We start from the raw sequence: 10,380 nt of genomic DNA, 5'->3' as shown, positions 1-10,380 counted from the left end.
TGCAGAGGGCTACCCAGGGAGCAGAAGAGAACAGGTTTGTTTGCTGCCAGACACAAACACCAATTAAGTCCACAGACACATGAAGCATGCCTTTAGTGGGTCCACACTGGATCGCCATGGTCTTGTTACACCATTGTTGCACATGTTTCAACATAGGTGAAATTATTTGTGACAAAATGCCAAAATTAGATAATGTGTTGAGAAAATATTGCATTCATATTTTACTCTCTTATTAGTAAACATGTATCACAATTGTATTATTTGCTTGTTGTTGTCTCCTATATTATGTCATAATTTGGTAAATAAATCTGCAAATTATGTCACCATGCCACCTGTCCAACCATCAATTAGAGTGGTTTATATACATTTCTATTTATGAATGACTTATTTAGGCTAGCTAGGAGCAGATTCTGCAGTATTCCTTCATTGTACAATAAATACAGGTGTGTTCACTTCTACACTGAAACACTGTATCTGTCATGTCCATGTGAAATAAGGTTTGTCTTTCATTTCCGAATGCGTAATTTGGTCTCTACTTTTCTTTCTAGTAGAAGTAGCCAGTTGCAGTTTGAAGCATGATATACTGTGTGTAAACTAGATATTAAGCTATATAATATTATTATTAGCATTAGCACAACAGACACACTTACTTTTGTTGGCCAGCTGAATGTCAGCATGGTTCTTTGATACTTCACGCACCGCCCACTATACAGTGGGCTGTTAATTCATCTGGAAATATCAGTGGTTAGCTAGAGTTGAGAGCCATTCCCCTGCTGTAGCTGAATTCAGCCTTGTGGTGCTCATGAGTCATGTGGGGGTGTGGCTGTGGTGAGATAACAGAAGGCCAGCAGACCTGGGACCAGCTGAGTAAAAGTGTTGATTTTTGTACTCAAGTTAGAGTTAAAGTAATGTTCACTCAAGAAAGTGTCTCATGTATATGTTACTGAGTGAATGTAACTTGTCACTACCCACCTCTGCATACAATGACTGGAAAGGAAGCCAAGATTTTACTGACTTCTCCAGTATTATACAACCACCATTCAAGACCACGAAAAGTTGGGACCCTGTGTGAATAAAGACATACTGCGATGATTTGTAAATCCTTTTCCACCTATATTCAGTTGGCTACATCAAAGATATTTAACTTTTAAACTAATGAACTTTGTTTTTTTTGTAAATGACAGCGGCATGTTGACCACTGTGTTTCATCACCTTTTCATTTCACACTTTCACAATATATTTGGTCAGTGAGGACATCAATTGCTGACATTTTGAACGTGAAATTCCTCATCATTCTTAGGCAAGGCAGGCAAGGCAAGTTTATTTGTATAGCACAATTCAGACACAAGGCAACTCAAAGTGCTTTACAGGCACACACAAATTACATTAAAAGACATAAAAATGTCATTTAAAAGACATTAAAAATTGCATTAAAAAAAATTTAAAATAGCATTTTAAGACCAGTAAAAACATTAAGAAACAAACATCAAAACAAGTAGGCTAAAATAGAAAAGCTTTAAAAGAAACAAGACTATAGAGTCAGAGTCATAATGCAGTTCAAAGACTTGAATTGCTTCAGTTAAAAGCAGTGGCAAAAAGAAATGTTTTAAGTCTTGATTTAAAAGAGGTGAGTGTTGGAGCAGACCTGCAATTTTCAGGGAGTTTGTTCCAAATATGTGGCGCATAGTAACTGAAAGCTGCTTCTCCATGTTTACTTCTGACTCTGGGGACTGAAAGCAGACCTGTACCTGACGATCTCAGAGGTCTGGATGGTTCATAACGCGGCAGCAGATCAGAAATGTATTCTGGTCCGAAACCATTCAATGCTTTATAGACTAACAGCAGGACTTTGAAATCTATTCTTTGATAGACAGGAAGCCAGTGTAAAGATCTAAGAACTGGAGTGATGTGATCTACTTTTTTGGTTCTTGTTAGGACTCGAGCAGCAGCGTTCTGAATCAGCTGCAACTGTCTGATGGAGTTCTTAGAGAGTCCTGTAAGGACACCATTACAGTAGTCGAGTCTGCTGAAGATAAATGCGTGAACAAGTTTCTCCAAATCCTGCCGACACATAAGCCCTCTTATCCTGGATATATTCTTAAAGTGATAGTAGGCTGACTTTGTAACTGTCTTAATATGGCTGCTGAAATTCATGTCTGAGTCCATAATTACACCAAGGTTTCTGACTTGGTCTGTAGTTTTCAACATTACAGACTGAAGCTGAGCAGAGACTTTAAGTCGTTCTTCCTTGGATCCAAAAACAATTATTTCAATCTTATCTTTGTTTAACTGAATACAACTCTGACACATCCAATCATTGATTTGTTCAATGCATCTACTCAGGGTATGTATGGGATTATAGTCCCCTGGTGATATAGTTATATAAATTTGTGTGTCATCTGCATAACTATGGTATCAAATTTCATTGTTTTCCATTCTTACTTGAAATACGACTTCAGTCGCTCAGCAGTCTGGAGTCTCCGTTCATATTGATCGCTTCAAGGGGAGACAGGTCTGGACTGCAGTCTAGTACCTGCTCCTTTTACAATGAACTACAACTACTACTGTTGTAACAAAATGCCGAATGTTGCTTGGAATAGTCTTGTTGAAATAAACCGAGATGTCCCTGAAAAATACTTTGTCTGTATTGCAGCATATGTTGTTGCAAAACCTGTATGTACCTTTCTACTTTCAGCTGCTATGAAGCCTGAGGGATCAAAGGTCACAGGGATTTAGGATGTTTTTGTACCCTGCTCCTGCAGAGGTCTCTCTGGATTCTCTAAATGTTTTGATGATATTTTGGATTAATGATGGTGAAATCCCTAAATTTCTTGCAACTGTGGTGGACTACTTGCCCACACATCCTTAGCTAATTACTTAGCTGTTTAAGGATGCCAATACCCAATCGTGATACTATCAACTTTCATGTTCCTGCTCTTGTTTTTATTCTGTATCAACTGAATATTGGTTGATGAGGCTTTTCAAGACATTGCATTATGTATCAATTTAGGTTTAACAGCATCTCAACGTATTTGGTTTTGGGGTTGGACTCTGTATTTGTCAGTGGTATATGCAGATCGTTGTAGTTGTAAGGGTCTAATGTTTGATTGTGATTATCTTAAAATTTGGATGTTTTGTAAATCTGGTTTATATGAATTTGTGGTGTTTGCTAAGCCAATTCAGCTTTGTCCTATTAGAACATTACTCAATGATGACCGACCGAGTATTGAGTGCTAACCTTCAGTACTTTCAGATTTCTATACTCAACCAATTCACTTGCTGATAATTGGCTAAAGCATGAAACATAAAAACAACCATGGATCATGACTGAATCATGCAGCTAACGATGCTGTCAATTAATGGTAAACAGTCTAGCTTTTGAGGCTAACGTTAGCTAACATACTACTGTTAACATAAATTTAAGATCTCACTTCCAGTTGTCGCAAAAGAATAGAAAACTAGTGTCAGTTTTTTTTCTTGCTGTAACACATAACGACAGTAAGTTGTTGCACCAAGCTAATCTCCATGTTATGCCTGTTTCTCCCATGAGATCATGTGAAAGGAAATCTTGTAGTTAGTGTATGTTTAAGTAGTAGTTAGTTTTGGTTTGTGTCCTTATCGGTGTGACACAGCTTGCATTGAAATGTGTTTGGGAATTTAGACATCCTGTAGTGTGAGCCCAGCTTCAGTATGCAGAGCCATGAAGTGTCCTCACTGCTACACTGAGTGGTGTTCACTGTTTATTCAAAATGTATTAATATTGAACATGACGCATGTCCAAACTGAACCAAATTCAGCATGGTACTTCCTTGGGTCCTCTTGCAACACTAGTCTTGTTTTGAAATGGGTTATTGTTATGGTCTCAGTATTAATATCTTAATATTATCATGCAGTCTGATTTGTAAGGGGGTAGAGACTACAGACCACTGCACAACAAAATGACTCTTGCTCCATCATTACAGTGATCAGCCTCCTAATCGTGATGTTTGTGAATCAGAAGTGATTTTATCCATGCAGGCAACAGTGCACAATTAAACCATTCAAACACTCGTCAGAGAACCACGGTGCTGCTCTCTGAAATCAGACAAAAACTGATTGTTTTCTTAAGTACAGTCTTAAAGTTGTTGAGATGTAGGGCTTGTTTTTTCATTAACAGTGCATAAAAAAACAATCATACAACCTTCCTAAAATCTGCATGTAGATAAACTGGTCTCAACATCCATAAGACTCAAGTGGAAGTTGTCACTGTTCCTGACTGAATCTGTACATGTATTTAATCAATATGGATCTACTCATGCATATCTGTCCATGTGCGTATTTAAATGATAAATAGTTTTTCAGTGAATAAACCTAAAAATGTTAATACACGTTTGTGTTTTATGTTAATTATCATTTCTTGCCCATCAGTGATCGATAGGGTAAATGTAAGAGTTACTGTCATATTTCTGGTCTTCATATATCATTATATATAATCAAAAACTGTCACACATTTTGATTGGAACATACAACACTGCAGATATGTAAATTTCATTCAGTGCACAAAACACCTGGATTAATATGAATGAGTTTGCTTGAATTCCATTTTCAAAAGGGTTGATTCCTAAATGTGTGAGAATGCTGATTTATGTTCTTCCACCTCAGTCAGAGCGTGTGTGTGTCACTGAGCTGTTTCAGTAATGAAAAGTGGCCCATTTCTCCCACATGAAGAATGCAGTGTGTGCTCGCAGAGAGAGAAAGCTGACAGTGTGACTTTCCACAGAGGTCCTTCCTGCCCAGGGGCACAAACCAGAGTAAATGTCACAGTTTTCATCTCCCCTTGCATTGATCTCACACTTGGCTGTTCAAACGGCCACCGGACCCCCTCATGCCCTTTATGAAATCAATGCATTCCTCTGCCCACCTCATAAAAGTCCTACAAATGGAAAGAAGGCCGGGCTCAGACACACACACACACACACACACACACACACACACACACACACACACACACATACACAGGGGTCCCAGCTGACTTTGCCAGACTTTTTATATGGATCATTATCTTAATTAATATGTCAGGCTTTTTTGCTGACCCAAGAACTGGAAGCTGAAATTGACTTATCTCCTTCCTCTTCTCACCTGACCTTTCTCCATCTGTCTTCTCTTCTCCCCTCGTGTCTTCTATTGTTTCTGTTACACCACCTGTCATCTGTTCATTTACTGTTCCTTTCATTTTCACATCAACTTTTTCATTCTCTTTTTCCTAAACCCCATCCCTAAAGATATGCTTTCCTCACTACTTGTCTTTCCATTCAGACACCTTAACCACAACTTAAGGCATGTAGTTATTGACACATTTAAAACAATAAAACAGAGAGCAACAACAAGCGGACAGAAGCAGCCTCCTGTCTTTGCAAGTGGACACAGCAGATGAAAGCTGAGAAATTATAAATGCTATAAATGGGCACAAGAACTTGTTAAGGAACATTATGTGTAATTACGTTGTGCTTAGAACCATGAGACAGAAGCATTTTGTACAAATACACCCGTTTTGTATTAATCTGCAGCACAAACGCACCTATTATTACATGGTGGAAGTAAAAATATCACTATTAAGTTGGTGTTTAATGATTTTAAAGCCGTTAAAGCTGCATAATTCATTTGATCGAGAGTTTTAAAGAACAGTCGGTGCCATCGTTCTCCCTATGATCTATCTGTCCTGTCACATAATGATCTAGTTTTGACTCTTAATACAGCTCTCTCACCTTCCTTCACCTCCTCGTCATCCCAGAGCCTTCCTCACATAACTTTTCCTCCCTCGTCCTGTAACAAGCTTTATGATGTTTGCCTAAGGTTTCACTGGCCCCCCATCCAGCGTTAGATACACACACTCATACAAAATGCAAAACCACGATCTAAGCTTCCAGACCTACAATCCACATCTAATGGGGTAAACCAAATTGCACTGAAGCAAAAAGCTCCAGTGTTTGACTGTATTATTCTTAACTCTTAACAAGACAAAGTGAAACTCAGCCCATAGTAGTTTTTGCCCTAACATGTTATATAGCTGAGAGCATCCTATTTTACTCAAATGTGGCTCTTGTTTTCATAGTTTTTGCGACCATTTCTATGAGTTACACTCACATTGTACTCAGTTAAGTAATTATTGTGATCCAGGATAGAGATAGAGACATGTGCAATGAGACAATGGTAGACAAAACATTGGTTATAATTCCACCCTTACCCTTGTATTAACTACCCCACTGGACATCTTTTTTCATCAATGAAATGTCATTTAATGGGATGGCACCTTCATAGAAGGCTTTGGGGCTGTGGTCACAAATGAAACACTGGCCTCCCACTTACTTCCTATTCTACAAACATGAGGGGGCATACCATTTGCATCCAATGGCTAAACTAATCCACATCTTCACTTTAGGTGGAGTTCAACTTTGGTCAACTTTGACCAGCCAAATTGCTGCCACAACCAACAGCAAGGGTCTGTGTGCGCAAACTGATTCATTCCCCTGCATTCACCTGCCTGTGACTGCAGTGCGAAGAACATTTCTCGCAGCATGTCATGTTGGGCCCAAGAGCAGGCTATTATGATGGGCCATAGCGCTCCTAAGGCACAAAGCACACACTCACACACACACAAGTATACACTAAGATACGCACACACTATTAGGCATATCTATATATAAATATATATATGTATATACACTGATCAGGCATAACATTATGACCACCCGCCTAATATTGTGAAGGTTCCTCTTGTGTAGCCAAAACAGCTTTGACCTGACAAGACATGGATTTAACACCTCTGAGGGTGTCCTCTGGTGTCTGGCACCAGGGCATTTTATAGTGGATTCTAGTGGGTCCTGTATGTTGGAGGATGGGGCTGCGATGGATCAGACTTGCCCCAGCAGGTCCTACAGATGCTCGATCAGATTGGGATCTGGGGAATTTGGAGGCCCGATCAACACCTTGGGCCCTTTATTGTGTCCCCCGAGCTGTTCCCGAGCAGTGTTTGTGGTGTGTCAGTACACGTTGTCCTGCTGGGGGGCCACTGCCATCAGGTAGTGTTATTGTGTTGATGGGGTGTACTTGGTCCACAACAGTGTTTGGATGGGTGGTTTGTGTCAAGTGACATTCAAAACATATAAATGATATACATATAAATCACGAGTGCAATTCATTTAAATATAGAGGCCAGAGATTATGGTAATTAGTTAAGAAGAGAGAAGAAATATATATTTATATTGTACAACAAACAACCCCGTGTCTTGAAAACTGGCACAACCCCAATAATGATCGTTCTGCAATTAGATCTGCAACTGACAATATGGAAATAAAGGGACGTGTAGTGCAAGGAGTAGCCAGCATTTAATTTATAGGTTGGCTATTTACCTGATAGATACATGAATTTACTTGTAGCCTACTAACTAGTCTAAATTATATATGTATGCCTTCTGTTATAATGTATATCTAACATTATAACAGATCAACATTAGATTAACTGCCAATGTGGGCAGAAGCGGTATGCTGAAGTCAGCTGACATGCTGCATTGCTGCTAGGAAGGGGCCAGTCTATGTGCTGGCAACTGTGAGTAAAAAAGAGATCTAATTTTGGGAGCTTTGAAACCTTCTTCTGCTGTTCTTTTCCATCCAGTCTTTTGTTACCGTTTTTTTATGTTTGAAAAGCCTGACTGCTTGCTTGGCTTGCCTTGCATGCTTTAACTACCTGGAGTCTTGTTTTCTTGTCAAATGATCAAATAGCGATGCAACAACATACACACATTACCCAGCAACCATCTTTGCATCTGTGTATGGCAAAATACCAAAGTAAATAAAAACTATGAACTTACTAGTTGTCATTATTGAATTCTTAGTTTTTATAGTTTGTGTAGAATAAGTCTATAATTTTGTTATAGTTTGCTACTGACTGTGTGGCAGTCATGGGTTTGTCCTTTCGAGGTATATATACCAAATGGTATCATTATTTCCACAGTGTGATGTTTCTTGAAACACAGACCCCCCCAACAATAAGTTCACTTACGTTACATACTGTGTGTGACGTAACTTACATTACATGCATGATACTAAGTCGAAATTAGTCAATCTTGACTTGTGAGCATTACATTGTTATGAATATTGACAATAACTATGGAAAAATGGTAATATGAAACTAGAATTTCCCTTCTAGAAAGGTTGCAACTAGTACTTTGAGATTCAAGTCATATCTACTTTCTCTTACTCTCTGCTAAAACAGAACATTATATGTGTGTGTGTGTGTGTGTGTGTGTACACACACACACACACATAGATAGATAGATAGAGACAGAGAGAGAGGGGGACAGAGTGTTAACGTTAATGATAAGAGTGACTTCCCAACAGTACTTCGATTCTAAACCTAACCTTAAAGTTTAACTCATTTATCCAGATGCCGCAAATCCCAACTGTCAGTTTCAGAACAATTCTAAATTTCAGCAATTTCACTTTCTTTGAAAACCTAAGTCTAAAAAGCACATGTTATATGGGATTTATCAGCTATTATTGGACCCCTAATGCCAGCTGACAAAAGAATGAGCTTCTGTTGGTCTGATGCGCTTGTGATTACCACGTATGTGAAACTGATGTTGAAAAGTTATAATTTTTCCTGGGTTTTCCAGAGAAATGTAAGGTATTCTGTAACATTTCCATGACTTGAAAGCTGCAACGAAGTATTCTGGATTTCTGAAGATGAAACATGGAGCTGCTGTGTGACAGCTAAACCAATATCATTAGCACGATTAGCATGGTGAGTTGATTCCTTCTTGGAGTTTGTGAGTAACAGTGCAGTCCTGTGTGTGCTACTGTGTGGCTGAGGCTCTGAAAGTGACACCCAGGCTCCCACACAGCCTTCTCCTGCATATGTGTTTGTGTGTGTGTGTTGGTGTGTATGTGTGTTTGTTCTTCCACCTGAATGTGTTTCAGTGTGTGCGCTCAGTGTTTGTAAATGTGTGCAACTCCGGGGTCACCTCTAGGTCACGGCGAGGAGGAGGATTGCTCTTGTGGTGATTTATGGCTCTCGCAGCACTGTCAGGCAGGCCCTGTTTTCCCAGAGGTCTTTGCAACAGGAGCCAAAATAACACTCCTTTTCCTATACGGGTCTGCCTCTTTCCTGCTAGCCAGCCAACACCCTCCCCACCCAGCAACTTCATCTCCCTCTGCACCTCCTTATTTTTTTCTTCTAGTCACTCATTTCCTGCTTTACATTCAGGGATGTAGTGGAGGGTAAACCTGCCTGAAATCAGTTCACTCACCTTTTTATTTCTGGAAAAGAGTTTGGACAGAAATAAATCGTTCTTGCCTCGATTCTAAGTGTAAATTGTGTGGTAGTGATGCAAGTCATTGGAGGATTAAATCATTGCATGTCTGATTAAGTGTTGCTATTGCAGTTTGTCAGGAAAATGGAAAGATCTGTTTGCAGAAATCATCCTCAATTCTATATTGAGGTGGTACATCTTATGTCTTATTGTACAGTATACCTGCCCTGCCCGGATAGGAACGTATGCTGGTTGTCTGTCAGTCATTCCGTCTGTCCCACACTTTAGTCTAGGGAGATCATTACATTTCAGACTGCGATGAAATTTGATGTAGATATTGATGGCAGAGGGCTTACCGGGCCATAGTTCATAGTAACAAGGACCCAGGACCCAAGTCAGACAGGCTCCAACTTATAATCACTGTAATTGGTGCCTCATCATACTGCTCCTAGTATTGGTGTTGTCTCTCTGTTTGGATCGGGACTAATGATCCACAGCTCTAGTCGGAGCAGGTCAGGTTGAGCTACATTTTTTTGGAAAAAACCTTTTAACCAATAATGGTCCTTTTCTTTATAACAACCTGTTGCTAGCTAGCTAGCTAATGTTTCATTGTCACTGCTAATTTGGACATGACATTCCCCGACTTTGACATATTTCAGTACATCAGTGTTCTCAACCAAAGAAGCAGTTCACCACCTCTGACCACATCACCTCCAGGAGGTTGATGCTGGCTGGTCATAATGAAGGAGGTGGTTGTAATAAAAACTTTGTCAGTCTCCTGCTTTCCCATGAATGTTGATACAAATCTGTATCTACTCACGGCCCAACCAATTGTATTCCAGGATATTGCACATCAAGAACATATCAGCCTCTTAGATCTAAGTTGGTAGATGATGATGCTGGGTTAAGGTTATGCTCCAGGAAAATCTATCCATATGCCTCTCTATGTCCCTATAAAGACACAATTTATTCTTGATAATACTGATACTGATAATAATTTTCTTCCTAATAATCATCAACTCAAAAGGTCCAGGTTTATGTACCTGACTACAATATAAATACACTCCGAGGCCATTGCGATTTATGTTTAAAT

The sequence above is a fragment of the Sparus aurata genome, chromosome 6 (genome assembly GCF_900880675.1).
Source record: "Sparus aurata chromosome 6, fSpaAur1.1, whole genome shotgun sequence".
Classification (NCBI taxonomy): Eukaryota; Metazoa; Chordata; class Actinopteri; order Spariformes; family Sparidae; genus Sparus; species Sparus aurata.
The sequence above is the reverse complement of the archived record's forward strand: the minus strand, read 5'-3'. Positions refer to the sequence as shown.